The following is a 25,785-nucleotide window of genomic DNA, read 5'->3' on the forward strand; positions in this document are numbered from 1 at the left end:
TGATCTTTCTGCTTCTCTGATTGCCTTTTGTCTGTCTCTAATGCTACTGTCTACACCTTAAATAGACCCATTTGATTATACTGAATCCATGTGAACAATCTAATATAATCACCCTAAACAATATCTTTAATTTAACTGTATTAAATTAACATTCAAATTCTGAGATTTCAGAAACTGACATCTTCAAGAACTCTATTTGGCCTACCAGAAACACATGATTCTATCACAATAACAAAGATAGGGAATCAACCCAAATGTCTGTCAACTGAAAAGTGGATAAAGAAATTATGGGATATGTACACCATAGAATACTACAAAATGGTAAAAAAAAAAAATGAAAGCCTTTCATTTGTAACAAAATGGATGCAACTGAAAAACATTATACTTTGTGGTACAATGAGAAGGCCATGCCAAGATGGCCACTGGCAACGGAAACTGCCTGGCAACAGGCTGTGATTGGATGGCTTTGGAAACCACATGACAATGGAGCCTGCCTGGGAAAGGCTGTGATTGGTTAGGGCATGGACCGCCCCTTGACCGGACTGGCTGGCTTGACTATTTAAGCTGTTGTACCAACTGAAATAAACGAGTCTGCAGGATGCTCGCCTCTGGCCCGCTTTCACCCGGCTCCTGGGGTCTGTGTGGTGCATCTGCACCTCTTGCCCCCACCACGCTCCTCCTCTCAGAACGAATCCACCTCAACAATACTTAGTGAAATAAGCCAGTCCCAAAAGCACAAATACCATATGTTCTCCCTGAACTGTGGTAATTAAAAGAGCACCTAAAAGGTAATCTATAGATGTGAAATTGACATTTTGAGATGCGATGACAATTTGAACAGCCCTTGTCTCCACTATTGAGAAACTATTCTTTTTTCATACTATTTCTTTGACTCTTAGTATAGAGTTAATCTTATGTGCATAAAGTTAATTGAAAATATATCTTAGTAAAAATAAGCATGGGAATAGGAGAGGGAGGAGGAAGAAAGGTGGAAGTGCGAGTAGAGTGGGAAGAATCAGTATCTTCCTGAAGTCATATTTATGAAATTAATGAAGTTTGTATAGCTTAAATAACAGGTTTTGGGGGAAACGGAAAAACACCAAAAAAGATAATTATCTGAAGGAAATAATTTTACAGTTAAATTGGTCGTATAAGAAAAGAAACAAAAGGGAGCCGGCGCTGTGATGTAGCAGGTAAAGCCACTGCCTGCAGCACCGGGATCCCATGTGGACGCCAGTTGAGACCTGGGTGTTCCACTTCCGATCCAGCTCTCTGCTATGGCCTGGGAAAGCAGTAGAAGATGGCCCAAGTCCTTGGGCCCCTGCAGCCATGTGGGAGACTACAAGAAGCTCCTGTTTCCTGGCTTCAGAAAGGCACAGCTCTGGCAGGTGAGGCCATCTGGGGAGTGAACCAGCAGATGGAAGACGTCTCTCTCTCTGCCTCTCCTTCTCTCTCTGTGTAACTTTGACTTTCAAGTAAATACATAAATCATTAAAAAAAAAATGAGTCTAGAATCTTTATATTTTAATAGCAAAATATATCATGAGATCAGTGATATTTACAATTCAAATTTCGGGCTCCAAGATTTTCACTTAATTTCTTCAAGTTTATATCAGTAATACTTTTTTTTAATTTGCTTTATGATAAAACTAAGCACAATTGCCTGAACACAACAATGTCTATACCACCACTGTCTTAGGCCATTTTCTGATGATAAGACAAAATATATGAAGCTAAGTAAGTTATATAGAAAAGGGATTTATTTTGCTCACAGGTATGGAGGCAAAGAAATTCAAGAATGGCAGGTCCATCTGACAAGAGCCTCATGCTGCTGCCTAACTTAGTGCTAGCATCACATGCCAGGAGTTTCTTTGTAAACTTCATCTTAATGACTGTCTGTTCATGACTTCTGGAAATCTGAGCTCTTTATCTTGTATTTGTTATGGCCATCCTCTCTTCTGCAGAGATTTTTATATCTACTTGGACCTTAATCTGTTTCTTTGTTTTGTCCCTTTCTACAATACAAACAAAATCATTTTCCAGTCATCTTAGTCCCTTTTGAGCCCATTTCTTTGCACAACCCCTTGCTCTGGTTTGACTCTGAGTATTGTAGATTTTAAAGAAGATTTAGAGTAAAGCAGAAAAATACTCATTCTTCAGGAACTTACTCATCCATCCTTTCATAACCACAAACACATTTTTTCTGTTTTTATTAAAATTTCGATCCTTTCCAAAACTCCATTAACTTACAATACTAAGAAAGCTCAGGCATTGTATTTACATACTGAGACTCATCAATGCTACTGATAAAGAAAACACCTACACTCACACATCTATACTTATTTTATTTCTTTAAAAATACTAATAAGAACTTTCATATTTTGATGTTTCTCCTTTCTCCCCCTTCTATTTGAACAGAGGAGATGGATTTATCAATTCATTTTGCACAGATAAGAGTTTCATCACATTTTAAAATTACTTTGAAATAACATAGAACTAGGGATACAGTGGTTCTCATTGGGTTCATGGCTTATAACTCCATTGTATATATGTTTAACTTTTCTGCATGTTACAAATATGGTTTTTGCCTTTTTTCATAAAGCCTATTGCTTTGTGCAAAGATAAACTCTTGTTGGCTGGCGCCGCGGCTCACTTGGCTAATCCTCCGCCTGCGGCACTGGCACCTCAGCTTCTAGTCCTGGTTGGGGTGCCGGATTCTGTCCCGGTTGTTCCTCTTCCAGTCCAGCTCTCTACTGTGGCCTGGGAAGACAGTGGAGAATGGCCCAGGTGCTTGGGCCCTGCACCCGCATGGGAGACCAGGAGGAAGCACCTGGCTCCTGGCTTCGGAACAGAGCAGCGCGCCAACTGTAACTGCCACTTGGGGGGTGAACCAATGGAAAAAGGAAGATAAACTCTTGTAAACAAAATTTTTAAAAATGAAATTACCTAATTTTTAAATAATTTTTTTAGGATTTTAACTTGTGGTATTTGTTTTTTGAATCCTCTTTTTTTCTGACAATTTTTAAATCAAAAATGTATGTCCTGTTTTCCTAATTTTTAAATTAAGAATTCACAGAAGATATATTTTCACTTATAAATAACATTTAACTACATTGCATACTAAACATACTATTTTGTATTCATCACAATTGTGTATACTTGTATTTATTTATATAACACATCATTTGGCAATTTCATATATATTTAATATTATAATTGAGTCTCCCCAAGTTTTTACTACTTTGAGTAAAGCATAGGAAAACACTATTTGAATATAAATGTATCTTTTAGAAGAGGAAGAAATGAAAATGAATTATCTAAAAATATAAAGGAGATATCCAATATTAACCATAGAGCTGCCTCTCACCACTTTGAGGAGGTATCATTGCATTAGAGGTGAATGCAAAGAACGGGAAGAAAGAACAGGAATGCCTCCTAGATGACACGAAGATGTGGAATTGAGAGGATGCACAGGGGAGCTGCCCAAATCAGTTGAAAGGGAGAGGAAGAGATGAGGAGGTACATGAAATTTTCGAATAGCAGGCAGCAGAGCCTGCATGGACTAGCTACATTCTTGATGTAACATCAAGAACAAATGAATGACTTCCTAAAGAATAGTCTTCCCAAGTCTCAAAGCCGCAGCCTGCTATTTTGCCTTTAGTCATCACAAAAAGCAAAGCCAACTTAAGACTGTTGGGACTTCACGTCTTTTCTTTGGTTTAGAGATAGTCCGTGCACTTGTATGTCGGATATAAAAAAATTCAAGTACAACAGGAGGATGATTTACTTAGACAAAGAGAACATCAAAGAAATCAGTATTCCTTTTTCTTGTTCAACAACATAGTAAGTCGGATTCTTTTTCTTTCTTTCTTTCTCTCTTTTTTTTTTTTAATGTCAGTGGAATCCAAAAGCTCAAAGCAAATTTTCATTTGGTCTAAATAGAAGAGTCTGACCATGTAAATAATGCACATAAAGGAATTCAAACCAAGATCCCTAAAGCAGTCCATATTGCATCCCCAGAGAAGTCAGATAGTTGAAGAAAACTAGAAATGGAATCATTTTCAAGTGCCTCTATATCCTACATCTAAGCTGTAAGAGAAAAGCCTCATAGGAGCTTTCTGGAAAATCTGACATGTGTCCTCTGAGTTTGTACAACCTACTGTCTGATGTCTGACTCTTGCCTTGAAGACTTAAGAGATGTGCTACTGGCTAGAGCTGCCTCTGATGGGAAATTGAGAAAAAAGGGGCAGTGGAAAGCTTTGCAGTTTCCAGGATGGAGGGCAAAAGTGCAGTAAATTCCTGTTGGCACAGAAGAAAGTGAGGCTTAAATCAAAGTGACTGACCCACCAAAAGGATGATCTGTGTCCTCAAAAAAACTTGCCGGGTGAGGTCACTGATGCAAGGTTAACACATCACCTAGGACGCCTGCATTCTCTATTGAAGTGCTTGGGACAGTCTCAGCTTTGCTACCAATTCCAGCTTCCTGCACTCTGGGAGGTGGCAGGTAGTGGCTCAAGTACTTGGGTCCTCACTGGCCATGCGGAAGACCCAGATTGTGCTTCTGGCTCATGAATTTGAGATGGCCCAGCCCTGCTTATTGAACTAGAGGATAGAAGGTCTTTCTCTTTCTGTCTCTCTGCCTTTCAAATACATATAAATAAATATATTTTTTTTGACAGGCAGAGTTAGACAGTGAGAGAGAGACAGAGAGAAAGGTCTTCCTTTTTCCATTGGTTCACCCCCCCAAGTGGCCCCTACATCGGGCATGCTGCTCTGATCCAAAGCCAGGAGCCAGGTGCTTCCTCCTTGTCTTCCATGCGGGTGCAGGGCCCAAGCACTTGGGCCATACTCCACTGTACTCCCTGGCCACAGTAGAGAGCTGGCCTGGAAGAGGAGCAGTGTGGGGAGCAACTCGGACTATACTGTTACTGGAATTAAGACTTATTCTATGCATCTGCTCTCCCACAATATGGCGCTGAGAAGGGAGAAACAGCTTCTACACAGCTGCCTCCAGTTCAACCAATAAACTGTAGGACCTACTCCTGATTGGAGGAGAGCAGCGAACTCGGCGTGTGGGTAGCAGAGTTGGGATTGGTGGAAGAGGACTATAAAGGAGGAGAGAGACAACATGCACCAGGAACATCTATCTGAAGGAACACCTGAGCAGCCCCCGAGAGAGCCGGCCGGCGGTGTGCCGCTCCCTGCGGAAGTGGGGAAAGTGGCAGGGGGCCCGCCCCTCCACGGAGGTGGAGGGACGGTAGCCAACCCGGGAAGAACCAGCAGCAAACCCGGGGAGGGCTGAGCAGACAAAAGAACAGCGCAGGGTCCTGTGTTGTTCCTCCACGAAGACGGGGAGCGACAGAGCAGTATGTTTTAAATGATGGGCTTTCCTGGGAATTGTTGGGATAGTGGCTGAGAAGGAGACCTAGGGAGGTCAGCATGAGTTCATACTGCCCTGTCTTAGGTAATAGTGGAGAGAGAACACACACACACACAGAGCACCAATGCCAGAACACACAATTACAGACTTTTAAGCCCCTTTCCTTGCTTTTCCTCCCTCATTCTAGCTCAATCCTAAGGCAGCCAGAAGCAATAAAGATGTGGCAAAGAAGCAGATGTGTAGGTAGAAATATTATGCAACCTACCAGCTTCTTTGTCTTCAGCTTTTCAGCATCAGTTTTATGAGCTACATTCAATATTGAAAATTAAATCAGTAGAAATATTGAAACTGTTTTATATCAAAGCTTTTTAAAATTCTGAAAAAAATTTAAAGGAATGATTATTCATCTCCTAGATTCGGACAGACATTCTTCTGACTCATGCTAGTAGATCAGTATTGGTTATTTAAAAATATGACAATATCAGGGCCAGCTTTGTGGGTCAGCAAATTAAGATGCTCCCTATAAATTCAATACTCTTGCTGGAGTGCAGGCTCAAGTCTTGGCTATTGCACTTCCTATCCAGCTTCCATTTAATGCTCCTGGGAAGGCAGCAGATAATAGACTAAGTACTTGGATCCCTGCCACCCATGCAGGAGACCAGGATGGAGCTCCTGGCTCCTGGTGTTGGCCTAGCCCAGTCCTGGTTGTTGTCGCCATTTGTGGAGTGAACAAGTGTATAGTATCAATCAATCAATCTCTCTCTCCTTCCCCCTCCCCCATCTCTGTATTTTTATCTTTCCCTCTCTGTTACTCTTCCTTTCAAATAAGTAAATAAATAAAGCATTTTCAAAAAAAAAAATAAAGAAAACTTCTATACTGCCTTAAGAGTGCTTTCTATGCTAACCACTCAGTCACTTCTCTAGGGTACATTGAACATCCCCTGCCCCTATCACTATTTAGCAACTACAGTTTAGTGCCTGCCATAGCAGGGGTTCTCCAGAGTTGCAGTCTATGTTGGCCCTTATTGGTTCGTGTCCACAATTAACAAATTATTAAATATTTGAATATTATATAGGCAATAAAATTGGCCACAGAAGCCATAGGATTGCCTGATCTAAGAGTCAATTTCTTTTACTGACTACATGACAACAAAAAATAGCTCAGTTTAAAAATGATTTTATATTCAGAAAGAAACACACATTATTGACTCTATGTTGCATCATCTGTTTTCAGGCTTCATGTAATGTATTTCTTAGAACAATTCTCTAAGATAACCATATTAAACCCAATTTATAGAGTTAGAAACTGATGCTCAGAAAAATGAATTTTTCCAAGTTAAAGCCAAAAGTGGCAGATCTTGATTTCCAAGATCTAAAGCCCATTTTCTATCTCAAGCCCATTCTTTAATTTTATGTATACTGCCTGAGTCAGTCACCTATTTGTCTTCCATCATTACTACTTGAAAGTAATGAGAGTGTTTTCCATTGGTTACCTTTCATTTATACTAATAGGAAATATAAGTAAAGTTCCTTCTTTGTTTCTGCTCTGCAGCATTACTTTTAGGTAAATAGGAGATTGGGCAAATCTGATATGAAAATCAAGAGGTAAAAAATTCTCTTCATTTTTTTTCAAGTGAACTTCTATAAGGGTGATTTTAATTTACAAAGTTGAGAACAATTTTTACAACCACACCATGAGAAACTGCAACTTTCCTTATGAAATTTATGTCCTAGACATGAAATATGTGCCAATTATTATGGTTTTATTAATTTAATCTTCATTTTGCAGAGAAAATCAGGTTCAAGTTTCCATTCTCAATTATTTCTCATTGCACAGGATGTTAAAAAATATCTTCCTTGTATGTTACCATCTGCTAAAAATAATTCTGTTAAAATTTAATTTTTATTGTTGATTCACAAAGCAAATATATTTTACAAAATAAGTGAATAAACAAGTCAGCAACTACTGACAAAAATGAATGTGACAAAGATTTCACTTTTTCACTCAAGGTATTAAATTAACATCTGAAGGTCAAAATCACATTAGGGAAGATACAGATACTAAGAACAAGACTGGGCAGTTGAAAATTAAAACCACATGCAATGCCCAGGATGACATTTTAGATGTTAAAGGGAATACAATTCATTTCACATTGGAGGGCTTTTGTCAATCTAGATCCCTGTTTGATCTCAATTTATATTGGGATGAAGTAGAGATGATTTTTCTGCCTCAGCTCCTTGGCTTCTGACACAATGTTTCACAGATGTCTGACCTTTGGATTTTAATGTGATAATGTGGCTCCCCGAAACAAAGACCTAAACACTGACTGTCAGAACAGAAGTTGTTTTTCAAAGGCAAATGATCACAAACTGTGTACAGAAAGACACCATGTATTTTTTTAAATACCTAGACATATAAAATCTTGTTTTTTTTTTCCTATGGGTCTTTCAAAAATGGCAACTAAATGTAAAAGACAAGTCATGTTAAAGTAGTAGTTATCACTATGTTTGTAAGTTAGAACTTGAGAAAAATTATTAATTCATCATGGGAGATACATTCATTCTTTACGGCAGCTGTCACTTTTCCTTGAAGTTTTATTGTGTGCAGCACTATTATCACATTGGCTCATGGCTCTTTTTGTTACTCCTGCTTCTATTTTGTTTGATTTCTTCACACATTAAATTGATACTAATTATTTTCACACCTTTATCTGCAGCCACTTATCCTCTGCCACAGGCTACATACTCAGCTTCATTTGTATCCTTCCTGGGATTTTCCCCACATATTTTCAAATGGATGTAATCAGAGATGGATAAAACTACTTTCTCTTAGTCTGATGGTCTTTTCTCTATTGGGAATGTTAAGATCTCAATATAGTTTGTATTCCAAGGTGCATAAATACCTTGGTGCCCAGAGGTGGTAGGAACTTGAAGAAGAAGGGCCTGATGGAGAGCCATTAGCTCATGGAGGTATCAGCTGCAGGAGGGATTTAATATCCATTCCAGGTAACTGAGCTAGGCTTCATGTACCTGGATTAGAGTTTGCAAAAGGAGGTTATTATGAAGTGAGGCCACCCATGTATGTGACATCTTTTCTACATGGTCAGTTGCCTTTCAAGTTCTGTGCCATGTTGTGACTTAGCCAGGAGATCCTCATCAGGACATGGGTACCATACTAAAGTTGTACCATCCTGTGCCAGCATCCTGAGCTACATAAACCTCTTTCTTTGTAAACTGCCCAGTCGTGGGTATTTTGTTATATCAACACAAAACTTACCAAGACAGGTACCCAACTAATATCATCAAACATGAATAAGATATTTTGTAGTATTTTTTATAAACAACAAGGATTTTTTTTTTACTGGTAACTATATATATATATATTTAAATACTTGTGGTATTACATTTTGAGTATATTTCAATTTTCTATTATTTCTCCTACACAATTATTTTTATATAGATTCTAATAGTGGGTAGGAGTTATCAGTTTTCAGACTAGTTATACCACTGCTTAATCACCATTTGCCATAAACCAAAGTTCTACACCTCATATTTATATTCCCTGCTGTCATTCCGTGGACAGTTTCCTCTAATTCCATTGTTGGTTATTCTTTGAAGTCCTTTCTTATATGTTTGGATTTATTTTGCCTTGGAACTAGAAAGTGTTTTCTCAATTGCAGAGGCTCCTTCTTTTTCTTTTAACACTGTAGTGACTATAAAACTGAAAATCCAATCATCAACAAGAGGAGGACATTCATACGTTTTTTCATTTTCCCAGTAGCAAGATGAGATCTTCCCAACTAAGTCCTACTAGGAGAACAGAACTGCCAGTTCCCCAAGTCATTTGACTTAGCTGCTGTTTTCCCTCAATCTTCCCTGCATCTTAAGTTGACTGCCTCCTGAGTGTCCAGCTCTGTCTTCTCCATCTCTGGCGGACTTCAGGCTCTTTTCTTCTAGTTGCTATCTGGATGCTGCTCTTCCCTGCTCCTCTACTGCCTGAAAAGCTTTGATCCACAAGATACTCCAACACATCGTTTGCAGAGAACCCAATTTTTAGTTAAGTTCATTTGTATGTTGTTCCCCTCCAGCCTTACACTTAAAACATCACTTCAAGAACTTAAATGATACCAGCAATTGTGTTTGCTTAGTTTATGTACCCTTGAGTAATGTTTGTTCAGATTTATTTAAACATATGAACAAAAGCACCTCTTCTTTTTCATTATCTTTCTCTTTTATATTCTTCAACAAAACTCAAGTCTCCTCAGTTCTATTTAAGAATTTCTTGCTATTACTGTTCTATACTAGATTATCATCTTTTCTCACTGATTGATGATACATCACCATTTCTTATTAGCATTAATCCATCCTGCAACATTTCATGTCCACACTTTGAGCTGGTTCACATAATATTTCAATATTGTCAATATTTCAATATTGTCAATGTTTCACATTATTTCTCTCTGGTTTTCTTTCATTTTTATGTATATGACAGATTTCCTTAGCACAGTTTTCCTCTTCTAATATGTATTTACAATTTTTATTCTTTAAGTTTTTCAAATTTTATATCGATTCTGAATTTTATATGAACTCTTACCCATTCATTGTAGTTAATAACCCACACTTTGAGTGCTGATGAATTATCAATATAAATCTTCAAAACACCAAAAAGGTAGTTATAAATTCAATTCATGGAACCATGTCATGTGTGGAGATGAAGATGCAGATAATTTAGAAACTGCCCTTAGGGATCTCCTGGTGCATTGAGCTCAAAAAGGAACGAACAGGATATTTCAATATATTTTGACAGGAGTTAAGTTAAGTTAGAAATATGCTGTGGGAACCCAGTCAGGGTGGGAAAGTGCTTGGGCAGTTATTTAGTTCTTTGGGCAAAAAGACTGAAAGTGCCTCATTCACTACTTTCTTTCCAGTCTAAGCATATGCATGTGCATGCAGACATTGAGGGTACCTAAGAAATAATCTGTGAGTGAATGAATAATTGCAATGGCATATGTGTAGATCTCTGGAGTGTGCATAAAATGTACAAACATTACCAAATCAAGGATAGAAAATCCACCAAAGATTAAGAGAACCACAGGGAATTGTGCAGGATTACTTTGTATTTGTTTATGAGTTCAAAATTCACAGAATAATGTGAGCATTTAGTGCAATGGTTACCTCTCCAAAGGAGATGCCTTCATCCCAAGTAGGAATGCCTGTTTGTAGGCCCAGGTATTGTGATTCCAACCTAGATTCCTGCCAATGTGCGCTCTGGGAGTTCTTGCATCCTTGCCACCCATATGGAAAATCCAAATTCAGTTCCTTGATCATGACTTCAGCCTGGCCCAGCTCTGGCTGTTGTAGGCATTTGGACAGTGAATGATTGATGATCTTTTTCCATCTCGTTTTTGCCTTTCAAATAAAAATTCATAGATGGGGGCTGGTGCTGTTGTGTAGCGGGTTAAGCTGCTGATTGCAGCACCAGCAACCCATATGGGCACTGGTTTGTGTCTTGGCTGCTCCAGTTCCAATCCAACTCCCTGCTAATGTGCGTAGGAAAGCAGCAGAAGATGGCCCAAGTATTTGGGCCCCTATACCCATGTGGGAAACCCAGAAGAAGCTCCTGGTTCCTGGCTCCTGGCTTTGGATCAGCACAACTCTGGTCATTGTGGCCATTTAGGGAGTATACCAAAGGATGGAGGATATCTGTCTCTCCCTCTCCCTCTGTAATTCTGCCTTTCAAATAAATAAATATTTTTTAAAAAATCATAGATGATCAGCTATCAATGATTTGAAGTAGTCAAATGACATGATAAGACAATTATTTAAAAAAAAATTCTTGGTGCCCATGCTGTGGTGTAGTGGGCTAACCTGCCTGCACTGCTGGCATCCCATATGGGCGCCAGTTCACGTCCCAGCTGCTCCTCTCCAATCGAGCTCTCTGTTTATGGCCTTGGAAAGCAGTGGAAGACGGCCCAAGTTCTTAGGCTCCTGTACCCATGTGGGAGATCTGGAGGAGTTTCCAGGCTCCTGTTTCAGATTGGCTCAGCTCTGGCTATTGTGGCCCATTCAGGGAGTGAACCAGCAGAAGGAAGATCTCTCTCTATAGCTCTTTCAGATAAATAAATCAATCTTCCTGTCAGCCAAAAAAAAAAAAAAAAAAAAAAAAAAATTAAAAAAAAATGGGAAAAAAGTCTTTGAAGTAAAGATGGCCTTGGACAATGGGTAGGGATTTGGCCAAGTTATCTATGCAAAAAAAAAAAAAAAAAAAGATAAATGTATAATCTCAGCTTTTACCCAAACGGCTTTTTACCAAACAGCTGGTGCTGAGCCTAGCAAAAGCCAGGAGCAAGGCGCTTCTTCTAGGTCATGGCTGCAGAGGCCTAATCACTTGGGCCATCCTCCACTGCTTTCCCAGGTATGTTAGCAGGGAGCTGGATCAGAAGTGGAGCAGTCAGGACAAGACAATGTGCTAAGACAAAGTGCATACGGGATGCCAGCATGGCAGATAGCAGCTTACTGTACTACATCAGATACTTGTCCTACATTTCTATCCAGTCACTTGGTTTCACCCAACTTCATCAACATATTTCTATTAGAAGTCTTCACTATTTTCATATGCATGGATCCTACTAATCAACACCAGTCCTAATTCATCATGAATCAAATATATTCATTGTATATCCATTTACATTCTTATTTCAGAGTTATTCTTCATATAGTTGTTAAAAGCTATAAATTGTTGATTAATCTCTAGTTTTTCCAGATATTGTATTGCTTAAATTTTGAAGGAGGTTAGAATATTGAAATATTTACTTAAATCTCTAATTCTGTGAATTCTGGACTGTAGCTACTATATATGAATATAAATCTTCTTTCAACATATACACTCAGAAGATTCATGTGTTTCTCATTTGAAAAGGCAGTGGAAGAATTGAGTATTTAGCAAAAGGCAATATACAAATACTCTATTTGTTACTAACAAATCAGTGTCTGAGCAATTCAATCCAGCTGTAGGAATTCACCATTTTAGAAAATATACTTATTTAACATATTTGAAAGTTAGAGTTCCAGGGAAAGGGCAGGAGGTGACAGAGAGGTGTTCCATCTGTTGGTTCACTCTCTAAATGGCCACAATGGCCAGGGTTAGGCCATGCTGAAGCCAGGAGCTTCATATAGGCCTCCCCCTGGGTACAGGGGCCCAAGCACTTGGGCCATCATCCACTGCTTTCCCAGGCCATTAGCAGGGAGCAGGATCAGAAGTGGAGCAGCTAGATCTCAGATAGTTGCCCATATGGGATGCCAGCACTGCAGGCAAAGGCTTAACCTACTACACCACAGCACCAGCCACTACTTTTGTATATTCTGAGGAAGTGTTTTATCATCTGCGAAATGAGCCAGGACTCAAAACAGCACCCATATGGGATTCCAGCACTGCAGGTAACAGCTTAATTACACTATGCCACAATGCGAGCCCAAAGAATTCACTATTAATATGTCAAAAAACCTTTCAAATAAACATCATACTTATAGGGAAAAGAGAAATCAATTTTATCAGACTATATTTAAACGATACATTAACATACAGTGTTGAATAAGTCATTTCTCACTCTGTCTCAACAGAATCAGACATCAAAAATTTATGTTACTTATTGTTAAAAAGGGACATTCTTGAGGTTTGCTTCTGAGAAGATAGTAACAGATTTTCAGATACACAGAAATGTAAGTGTTTGCTTTTATCTTGTTTTAGAAATTGTAGAGTGTTCCATTTACGGTCCTTGTTAAATAAAGAAAATATGCAACCACACTTTCCTTAAATTTTTCCAGTGTGTTTCATTTTAGCAAGTGAAAAAAATAAGTTTACTCTGATAGAACACATATCAGTCTTCTAATCAAACAGAGAAAGTTGAACGTCATAATTTGTGCTATGCATGCGTGGGTGTCAGGATGTTATGATAAGCCTAGAAAACACAGATAATAAGGAGGGAAACTACTGAGATATCAGCAGATTTCAGATTGAGATATCATTCAGAATGGTTCTCAACATCCTTAGCATTAGAGCAGCAAAATATTCAAAGAGGAGGCAATTGACAACCTTATATTTATTTTGCTCTGGACAGTTTCCATTTATAAATGTTGTCTTGATGTCCTGACTGGCTAAGCATTTATTCTTCCCTTTTTAAACTTTAAAGTGTCATCATGTGGATGAGAAATTTTATTGTTACCCTAACTATACATAAGTTTAATATTATAACAACTCTAATTTTTTAAACCTGGAATTTAATAAGTGGTACAAAAGATAATTATTTTACAAAACATTTCCTTTAAAGGGAATTATAAAAATATGCTACCTTGGCATATGGACAAAGATGAAGACACAGAAAAAAAAAAACAAAGTGAAAAATATCACTTTAACCTTGTGCTGTATATTAAAAGCAGAAGCTGAAATTCCCTTGTGAAAAATGCACTCTGGTAAGTATATAAAAGATGTAACATTCTTATCTTCAAGGAGAATAAGTCAAAAACAAGAGAATTTTTTTGTCTTTTGTACTTAAATTATAAGATAGCTATACAAAAAGTTCCCATATAACCTTCACCCCACTTCCACTATTATTAATATCTTATATATTTTTTATACCTAATGGACCACACCCAGATTCACTTGTTTTTAATCCAAATTCCCTTTATCCTTCCCATTCCTCCAAGCCTCTAGTAATTAACATTTTGTGTTCACCTCTTTCCAGAAGGTATCACTCTGGTCCATTACATTGATAATACTATGTCATCTGGAATTACTGAGCAAGAATTAACTACTATTCCAGATTTATTGGTGGCATATTAGAGAGTGGGAAATAAATCTGACAATAGTTCAGATCCTTCTACCTCAGTGAAACTTCTAGGGATCCACAGACATAGGGCATGCCAGATATTCCTTCTAAGTGAAGGATATGCTGTTGAATCTGGCCTCTTTCACAAGAAAAAAGAGGCATGATATATCCTGGGTCTCTGGGATTTTGATGACAATGTATTTCTCAATTGGATACATTACTCCAACTCATTTACTAGATTATTATAAAAGCTTCTGTTTCTGGATGGGTCTCAGAACAAAATAAGATTTGATAGAAGGCCCAGATATGTCTTCCACTCAGGCAATATAATCCAGTAGACCATAGCGTATTTGAAATGGCAATAGCAGATGGGATGCTCTTTGAAATATTTTGAAGGCCTTTGTGGGCCTTTGTGTCAGTGCAGTGCCCTAGGATTTGGAGCAAAGCCCTTCCATTTTCTGTGGATGACTACTCCCTTTGGAGAAACAGCTCTTGACTTGCTATTGAGTCTTGGTAGAGACTGAAAGCTTAACCAGTGGCTTCCAAGTTACCAATCAATCTGAGCTACCCATAATGAATGGGATGTTATATAACTTCCCAAACCATAAAAAGTTAAATGTACACAGAGGCATTCCATCATCAAATTTAAGTGGTTTGTGTGTGCGTGTGCGTGTGCGTGTGCGTGTGTGTGTGTGTGTGAGAGAGAGAGAGAGAGAGAGAGAGAGAGAGAGAGAGAAATTGGGCCCAAACAGGTTCTGAAGGCAAAGGGATATGAATTTACATGAGGAGGTAGCCCAAGTGCTCATAAATCCATTCCTGCCTCTCTGCCTTTTCTCTCTCAACCTGTACCTATTGCCTCCTAGGGAGTGCACTATAATCATCCTACAGGGAAAGGGAAGACTCAGACTTGATTTACAAATTATGCACTATATGCAGTCTTAAACAGAAGTGGATATCTGCAGCTCCATAGCTCCTTTACGGATATACTATACTCTCTATACTCTGGTAAAGGTAATTATCCTGGTAGGCAGAATTTTGAACAGTATATCTAGTTTTTAACTTTTCTCGAAAGGAGAAGTGGCCAGATATGTGATTATATACTGATTCATGGGCTGTTATCACTAGTTAAGGATGGTTAAGGACTTTTAAAGGACATGACTGAAAAAGTATTGATAAGGAAAATTGGGGAGTAGGTATGTGAATAAACATAATGTGTAAAAACTGTGAATATATAAGGGATCTTCAACAAAGTAATTGAAATGCACATTATGAAATAATTTCAAAATTTTACCAAAATACCTTAACATTATTTTTACATTCCATTTTCTGTGAAAATTTTGAAGTACTCTCATATTTATGTGAATACTTATCAAAGAGTGATCTCAGCAAAGGAGGATTTTAATAATCAACTGGGTAGGATGATACTATTCAGTTTCTTTCCCCAGGCACTCACTCTGATCATCACACAATAGACTCATGAACAAAGTTGATATAATAGTAGGAATGGAGGTTCTGCCATGAACTATAACTCACCCAAGGCTGATATAAATACCTAATATGCCAGCAGCAGAGACCAACCTGAAGTCTTTGATAGAGCAACATTCACTAGGATGGTCAGCCAACTGCCTGAAAATAGTTTGATTACACTGGACCGCTTTCATCAGGGAAGGGGCAGACTTTGTTCTTATTGGATCAGAAACTTACTCTGAATGTGGATTTATTGTTCTCCATTGAATGCTTCTGCCAAAATTACCATCTGTGTGTTTATAGAATGTCTTATCCACTATCATGGTATTCTACACAACACTGTTTCTGATCAACAAATTCACTTCACAAAAATAGATGTGTGACAATGTGTGTAGTGGAATTCACTGATCTTAATTTGTTCCCCATTAACCATGAGGCAGCTAGCTTTATAGAACTGTGCAACAGCATTTATAGTACTCTATCATACCACCAATTAGCAGATAACATCTTGCATGGCCAGGCCAAAGTTCTCCAGAAGGCTGGGAAGTTCTGAATCAGTGTATAAAACACAGTGCTGTTTCTTACAGAGCCAGAATTATGGATCCACGAATCAAAGAGTGCAAATCAGAATGGCACCAGTGATTATTACTCCTAATGGTCCACAGCAAAATCTTCATTTCCTGTTCATGCAAATCTGTAATTTGCTGGCCTACAAGTCTTAGTTCAAATGCAAAGTAAGCTATACCCAGAGGCATACCAGTTCTAATGACCTGGAAGTTAAAACTTCAGTCTGGTAATTTTGGACTCTTTCTGTCTCTAAATCAACAGGCAAACAAGGCAGTTAGCATTCTGGCTGCAGTGACTGATGCTGACTACAAAGGGAAAATTGCACTGGACACAAAGCACACAATTACACCATGGTCACAATGGACACAAATAAGATTATGTGTGGATCACAGGATATCACTTATAGTGTTTCTCAGTATTACAATGCTGTGTGACTGAAGTCAATGGAAAACTAAAAGGGTCCAGTTCAAACAAGAAAGGAATAACTCAGACTCTTTAGGAATAAAGGCTTGGGTCATCCCATCAAATAAAGAATCAAGACAAACTAGAATATTGACTGAAAGGAAGTACTATCAGAACAACTGAATAACACAGTTATGAATATCAGTTATGACCATATGACCAATTATAGAAAATGAGACTTTAATTACTATATTTCTCATTTTATTATGATTATGTCTGAGTAATTCTTTTATTCTTTTTATTCTTTTATTCCCATATAAAAGATGCATTGACTTTATCTCATAGTATTTTCTATTACGTCACTATAATTTGGCCCCAAACTTGCTCAGGAATTTATTTATCTTTATTATTTTGTAAAAAAATTATTTATTTATTTTGAAAGAGTTACAAAGAGAGAGAAGGAGATGAGAGAGAGAGAGAGATCGATCTTTTATCCATTTGTTCAGTCCCCAGATGACTGAACTGGCCAGCTCTGGGCAGGCCAATGCCAGGAGCCAGAAGCTTCATCCAGGTTTCTCAAGTGGGTAGCAAGGGATCAAACACTTTGGCTATCTTCTGCTGCTTTTCCCAGGCTGTTAGCAGGGAGCTGGATCAAAAATGTAACAGCCAGAACACTAATCACCACCCATATAGGATAATGGTGTCACAGGTGGCAGCACTACCCACTACACCACAATGCAGGCCCTGAAACTCATACAAGAATGTAAACCCCAAAATCCTACAGCAGTGGTACTAAAATGGTAGAAATGATTCAATTCCGGTACTTAGAGGTGCAGCCTCTAAACATTGTAAAGTGATTATGATTGGTTTAGATCATCGAGTGGAGTCTTCATGATTAAATTCTGGTGATTTTTTAAGGAAAGAGATAAACGACAGATCATTAAGGATATGATGCAGTACAGTCCAGAAGGTCCCTATAGAGTCTCTGCCATCCTATTTGGACCTTTTTTTCTAGAGCCAATATAAATATTTTTCATTAGAATGTAGTCTGCCTCAGGTATTTCATTATATAAACAAAAAGCTGACCAATATAATATTTAAGTATTGCTATATTTACATCAGAGTATTTAGGTTTTGGGATATCAAGAAGTATAAATATTACTCAAGAACTTTAACTTCTGTTCTAGGGAAGCCAGTACATTTTCAGCTGTACACAAAATAGTATCATTTTAAGCACAATTATAACCTTGCTATTATATTTATCTGGAGATAACAGTTTAAGCATGTGGGTACCAAGTTTACAAGGGGTGGACTTGTGGTAGCCAACTGTATATGCCAATCATATTGGGCCATGTGGCGATCAGATATTTGGTCATTATTCTGAGTGTATCTTTGAGGGTGCTCTGGATGATACTAACATTTGAATTGATACTCTAAGGAATGCAGGTTACCCTTAAAAGTGCATGGGCCTCAGGAGCTTCACTGGAGACATGAAGAGAACAAAAGGACTAAGTAAAAGGAAGCCTCCTCTGAGTTGAACCATTGGTCTTTCGTTGCTTTCAGATGCAGATCTATATCTGGGATATAGAGTTGGCCAACTTCTGTATTGGAAGTTACACAACTCAACAATCTTGGTTTTCAGTCATCTGTACTTAGAGTGGAACTACACCTTAATCCCCTGGGTCTCCAGCTAGCTACTGCAGATCTTGAAACTTCTCAGCCTCCACATCTGAGTTAAATCATCATAATCTCTCTCTCTCTCTCTCTCTCTCTCTCTCTTTTTCTCTCTCTCTCTCCCTCCCTCCCTCCCCTTGTCCCTCCCTCCCTCCTTCCTTCCCTTCTTCAGTTAACATAAAAGAGAAACTTTTTGAAGACTACATACTGTTTCAATCAAATACATCTCAACGAGTGCTATAATTTACATTTGTCCCCCAAAGTTTGTGCATTGAAATTTTAATGCCCAATGCAACAATGTTGGAAACTGATGTCAAAATGAGGCTCTTATTTGCAGTCGCTATAACAATTCCTATCTTAGCTAAAACAAAGACCATCACACATGATTAGAGTATTGCTTTGATCTAATTGCTTCATTGTACCAGCTAAAATCCAAAATATAAATAATTCTTTATAATTTGTCAGCATACAATATAATGTAACCACCCAGAGCAATACTTTGCTTTTTGACATCAGACAGCAGATGACAAGAGCATGGCACCTGCATCGTACTAGGTCCTTATGCTGCTGAGTCATGCCATGGCAGAGGGTAAAAGGGCAAAAAAGAATATGACAACAAAGAGCAAGAAGGGGATGAACTTGTTTTTCTAACAAATCCACTTTTGTGATAATTAACTTACTTCCATGATAATGACATGATAATATAATCCTTCATGAGAGCAAAATCCTATGACTTAATCACCTCTTATCAGTCATCACCTCCCAACATTGTTGTGTTCGATATTACATTTTCAATGCATGACCTTTAGGGAACAAATTCAAATTAGCACTTGTCGAATATATTTGATTAAAACATTCTGTAGAGGCCTGCATTGTGGCACAGCAGGTAATTCCACTGCCTTTGATGCTGGTACCCCATATAGGCACCGGTTCAAGTACTAGGTGCTTCACTACCTATCCAGCTCCCTGCTAATGTGCCTGCAAAAGCAGCAGAACATGGCCCATGTGCTTGGGTCCTTGGACCCTCATGAGAGACCTGGAAGAAACTCCTGGCTCCTGGCTCCAGTCTGGAAAGCCTTGGCTGTTGCAGCCATTTGGGGAGTGAACCAGCAGATGGAAGATCTTTCTTTCTCTCCCTCTGTTTCTTCCTCTCTCTCTGCAATTCTGCCTTTCAAATAAATTAAATAGTTCAACCAATTCTACTAGTGTTTAAATTTCAACTGAAAAGTGATCCCTGTTAGGAATTTGGAAAACATTATGCTGAGTGAAATAAGCCAGTCCCAAAGGGACAAATATCATATGTTCTCCCTGATAGGTGACAACTAACCGAGCACCAAAAAGGAAACCTGTTAAAGTGAAATGAACACTATGAAAAATGGTGACTTGATCAGCCCTTACCCTGACTGTTGATGAACAACTTAATACGTTATCCCTCTTAGTAATGTTTTTGTTTGTTCTACTTAATACTTTTGGTTGAATACTGTAATCAATACACAGTTATTCTTAAGTGTTCAAACTTAACTGAAAAGTGATAGCTGTTAAATATAAGAGTGGGAATAAGGGAGGGAAGAGATGTGCAATTTGGGACATTCTCAAGCTGAATTGCCCCAAACGGTAGAGTTAGAAACATACCAGGGGATTCCAATTCAATCCCATCAAGGTGGCATGTACCAATGCCATCTCACTAGTCCCAGTGATCAATTTCTGTTCACAATTGATCGTAATGATAGGACTAAGAACCAAAGGGATCACATAAACAAGGCTAGTGTCTGCAAATACTAACTAATAGAATAAAAAAGGGAGAGAACGATCCATCATGGGAAGCGGGATACACAGCAGACTCGTAGAATGGCAGATACTCTGGCCTCTGAATCAGCCCTTAAAACACGCAGATCTGGCTGAAAAGCCCATGAGAGTATTACAGGCGTGGAAAGCCAAGACACTCTGGAAAAAAAAAAAAATGACCTAAATGAAAGATCTCCGCAAGTGAGATCCCAGTGGAAAGAACAGGTCATCAAAGAAGGAGGTACCTTTCTCTGAAGGGAGGAGAGAACTTCCTTTCTGACTACGACCTTGCCTAAATGTGATCAGAGTCAGGGGGGCTTCCATAGCCTTGGCAGCTCATGACAAGAACCTAGGGTGATTACTGTGGCCATAAACAAGAGTGTCAATTTGTTAAGTCAACAACAGGAGTCAGTGTGCACTTACTCCTCATGTAGGATCTCTGTCCTTAGTGTGCTGTACATTGAGATTTAATGCTATAACTAGTACTCAAACAGTATTTTTCACTTTGTGTTTCTATGTGGGTGCAAACTGTTGAAACCTTTACTTAATATATGCTAAACTGACCTTCTGTATATAAAGAGAATTGAAAATGGATCTTGATGTGAATGGAAGGGGAGAGGAAGCGGGAAAGGGGAGGGTTGCGGGTGGGAGGGAAGTTATGGGGGGGAAGTCATTGTACTCCATAAGCTGTACTTTGGAAATTTATATTCATTAAATAAAAGTTAAAAAAAATTAAATAGTTCTTCAAACAATTATGTAAACTTCAAAAGGTGCATCTTTCATGCCTGTTTACTTACATATGTGTATCCTGTATAGATACTAAAATAAATGTAAATTAATAAACTTCATTGTTTTGAAAATTTTGACTCACTATATGGTAAATGACACTAACATTAAGAAATGGCTTTCAATTAAAGTTTGAATCCAGGACTTTGACAGAAAAATATGGTCTAAAAACTAAGTTCAAGATGTATTCTAAAATTATTTGGTTATATTTCACAAATATAAAAAATTAGATAATAAGGCACTCAGCATTTTGGGACACATAGCATTTTATATTCAGAAATTTTGTAACTGAAGCAACTTTCACTCTGATAGCTTCATACTCTTATTATCCTCTTTATATCAAGTTATAATATAAATGGGTTTTCATTAAATATATGCTATATTAATCATAACATTCTTTTATATTTCAATTTAAAAATGATATCAGCTACAGACACTATATAAGTGATAGTTAAAAATTCTCTATCTGTATGTTATTCCATATACATATGTGCGTCTGTGTGTTTCTGTGTCTGTGTGTTTATAAGCTCATAGATTAATTACAAAGCTCCTATATATGCAGTTTATTTTATTCAAGAGCTAATGAACTTATTTTTAGACATTTTATTCCCTTTAATTCTATTAAAATAGTTAAATTTATACAGTAATCTATGTTCTCTTTCTCCCTTACACAAAAACTTCATCCTTGTTTGTGCATTTTCTTTTTGGTTTTGTATTTCTAAACTGTTTACTTAAATATTAAGTTAGTAATGTACTTAGGTTTCCCTCTAGAATTTCCATATTAATATATAAACTTAATTAGTATATAATAATTAATCTTCATTTACACTGAGGTAGGTACATTTAAGTTTTATATATCTACTGTCAATAGATTTATCCAGTGAAAATCTGTATCAAATAAATATCTAATTTTATTTCATATTTTAATATCAGTTCTAAAATAACCAATTATGACACTGGATATATGAGGAAGATCCACCATGATCTGTCCCACAGAGAAGAAAGCTTTTTGATTGTGGTCTCTGAACATTTTTCTTGGGAGGGGATTAACTTCTAAGGAGAGGACTCATGTTGTATCAGTCTTACTTACCTTCACAGTGTTCTGCAGATTCAATACTTATTCAATGAATTGAATTAATTCCACCTATACTATCACAGAAAATTAACTTTCTGCTTCTCAATTCTTCTAGGATAATAGAAAAGGTTGCCAACATAAAAAATCAAGAAATAGGACATTAATGATTTTTTTTCTCACCCAAAATATGACTCATTCTCTCTTATATTACTACTTGGCATTCTTGCCATCAGATTTTCTTGCCCTGTGTCTGCAAGATATAGGGTTGGAGGAAAGAAAAAGTTATGCTAAGAAATTTAAGAATACAGGAAACTCCCTTTAAACCTTAGTTTTTCTACAGATTATTTATTTCACACAAATCAAGATGGCAAGACTGCCCTACAGTTACTGAGTGTATCTAACAGAGTATCATTTGAAAGCGATTTTACTGAACTACAATTGTTATTTTCTTGTTTTAATACTATTATACTGGTCTCTCTTTGATAAAAGTGGAGGAAGGAAGATATTTAGCATGATATTGTGGGTGCATAAACGTTGGAAATAATAAGGCTTTTCTCCTATTAAAATACCCTGATTGTGAATATGTGCTCTATAGAACTTCCCTAAATTTTCCAACTTGCTTCTTTCCTTTCTTTGGAATAACAACCCACTTTGGGAGGATACCATCAAAGGAAAAGTAAGTGTGGTCATCGGAAACCAATTCTAGCTCTGTGATGTTCACCACTGTTCTCTCCTTGAGATATGATTACTGTTTATAGCCTTGTGTATACTCTTGAGGAACAGTGCTTTCTACTTACTATTCGTCGAATTCTTTATTTACCAGAGGGTTAACCTCGTGATTATAAAGAATTGAGAGTATGTCATCACAAAAATTAAGAGAAAAATATGAAAAGAAGGAAGAGAGGGTGGGAGTGAAGGAGGGTAGGGTGAGAAATAGCATTATGCTCTTAAAACCATATATATGAATACATTAAATTTGTTCCCTTTATATAAACTTTAAATTTTTTTTTTAAAAGATTGTATTCCCAGGGAAGGAAATGGTATTTCAGCATAAAGGCCACAGTAACTATCATCATAGTTATAAGATGTGTTTCTAAACTGAAGTTTCCAGTAACTTTTTCCTTCTAATTTTTAAATAATCATTGGGGGGCTAGTGTTGTGGCATAATGGGTAAAGCCACTGCCTGAAAAGCCAGCTTCCCATATGGGTGCTGGTTTATGTACTGGCTGCTCCACTCCCAATGCAGCTCTCTGCTGGTGGCCTGGGAAAAGCAGCAGAGGCTGTCCAAGTGCTTGGGCCCCTGCACCCATGTGGGAGACCTGGAAGAAGCTCCTGGACCCTGGCTTCAGCCTGGCCCAGTCCCAGCCATTGTATTCATCTGGTGAGTGAACCGACAAATGGAAGATTCATATTCCACACCCCACTTCTTTTCTCTCTGTAACTCTTTTTTTTTGGTTTGGGTTTTTTTTTTTTTTTTTTGACAGGCAGAGTGGACAGTGAGAGAGAGAGAGACAGAGAGAAAGGTCTTCCTTTGCCGGTGGTTCACCCTCCAATGGCCGCCACGGCTGGCGCGCTGCGCCCGGCGCACTACGCTGATCCGATGGCAGGAGCCAGGTACTTCGCCTGGTCTCCCATGGGGTGCAGGGCCCAAGCACTTGGGCCATCCTCCACTGCACTCCCTGGCCACAGCAGAGAGCTGGCCTGGAAGAGGGGCAACCCCGGGACAGAATCCGGTGCCCTGACCGGGACTAGAACCTGGTGTGCCGGCGCCGCAAGGTGGAAGATTAGCCTAGTGAGCCACGGCGCCGGCCTCTCTCTGTAACTCTTTAAAAAATAAATAAATACCTACCTACATACATACTTGTTGAATTGCTTGTTCCTATTACCCTATAAGTCTTAGAGCTGACAGGAAGCCTTTGCATTTCACCATGGAGTGGGCAGTATTGATAGCAACAGAAGGAAATAAGGGCTTGAAGAAAATTGACAACTTAACAAAAATGTCTGGAGAATGGCAAAAACCAACACTGTGAAGCATGTGTCTTTACTCAGGATTGGAGGCTACAAAACCATGTTTTCTTTAAAGCAGCACTGTATGAGGAAGTATGATAATTTGCCCCTGTTGTCCTTCATCCAAAGGGCACACAATCCACACTTTTTGAAATGTTAACCTAATTATAACGGGCACTGCATGGACTCAAGTGGAACTCTGCTTTGAGAGCTGAATAAAATACATCCTGACGTCCATCACTGCTGCGTCAGGGTATTAAAAAGAATCAGAAGGAAGGGGCAGGGAAACACAGAAGTTCAGAAACCTGAGGGAATGAATGCTATAGTATCGCTGAAAGAGCAGAACATGAAGGCACATGCAAGATCCCAGTTTATGCTGTGGTGCCTCAGAAGCAGATGTTTAAGAAATACAACTTAGAACAAGTGACTTATAAAATAATGGATGACCTTGATTTTCTTTCCTGTCTCATACTTGTCAAAATATTTGACCAATTTTCCTTTGAACATGAACTGCTGCAACAATATTTAGTAAGATTACAGATCAGGTCTTTTGATGGGTTTTGTCCTTGCCTTGTAACTGAATATAAAGCTGATTGTCAAGTTTCTTTCTTCCTTAAAATTGTGCTTAAAAACCCTACTACCACCAGCCCTTTTCGGTTTCACCTCTCTTGGACCCTCCCTCCTGGCCACTCTGCCACGAGGTCTCTGACTTAAATAAATCTTGCTTTTGAATAAAAAAAAACAATCAATTTTCTAAGATAAATATTCTTTTTTAATTTTTTTAATTTATTTTTTATTTTATTTTTTTTTTTGACAGGCGGAGTGGACAGTGAGAGAGAGAGACAGAACGGTCTTCCTTTGCCGTTGGTTCACGCTCCAGTGGCCGCCGCGGCCAGCGTGCTGTGGCCAGCGCACTGCGCTGATCCGATGGCAGGAGCCAGGTGCTTATCCTGGTCTCCCATGGGGTGCAGGGCCCAAGCACTTGGGCCATCCTCCACTGCACTCCCGGGCCACAGCAGAGAGCTGGCCTGGAAGAGGGGCAACCGGGACAGAATCCGGCGCCCCGACCGGGACTAGAACCTGGTGTGCTGGCGCCGCAAGGCGGAGGATTAGCCTAGTGAGCCGCGGAGCCGGCCAGATAAATATTCTTTAAAAAGAATATTCTTCAAAAAGGGAGGTTCGGGATCTAATTTCATTGGTGGAGGGAGGTGGACTGCCTAAAGTTTAATCAAGCTGAGAGAAATGTTAAAGGCATCCTGCCACATATAATGTGAAAATACACATGTAAGCACACAGAAAAACATCTGCAGAGCTGGAACACCACAGCCAAAAGGTATAGCACATATGTTTTCCAAAGCAATAACACAATGCTGTAGTCAAATCAAATATGGTACAAGTACTTGGTTTGCTTATACTCCTTTCCAAGTAATTTCTAAGGAACCTATAGAAACATTGTCAAAGTGTCTATCAGCAATGTATTTCCGAATCAAAAACAAAATGCTATTAATGCACATATAAGCAGTCAGAACAAGTCATGCATCGTGTCTGCACAGCAACTTCCTTTCTAGAGATAATTACTGTACGAAGGTCTCTGCATTCATAAAGGCAAATGCTAATTAGCTTTCTTTTTAGTTCTGTGTAATAATGCCCATGTTTGTGAAAGAAAAACATGTTTTTATACTAAAATAAAATAATATCCCTAAAATGAACATTCCCAACAAAGACAGAAATCTCTGTTGTCCTCAAATACCCTGAGTACAACCTAGGCACTAAATATATCTTGCCCAAAGTTCTTCTTGTTCTTTTGTGTTAGTATT

This window comes from Oryctolagus cuniculus, chromosome 15 (assembly GCF_051225735.1).
Source record: "Oryctolagus cuniculus isolate XC-2025 breed Fujian yellow rabbit chromosome 15, ASM5122573v1, whole genome shotgun sequence".
In the NCBI taxonomy this organism is placed as follows: domain Eukaryota; kingdom Metazoa; phylum Chordata; class Mammalia; order Lagomorpha; family Leporidae; genus Oryctolagus; species Oryctolagus cuniculus.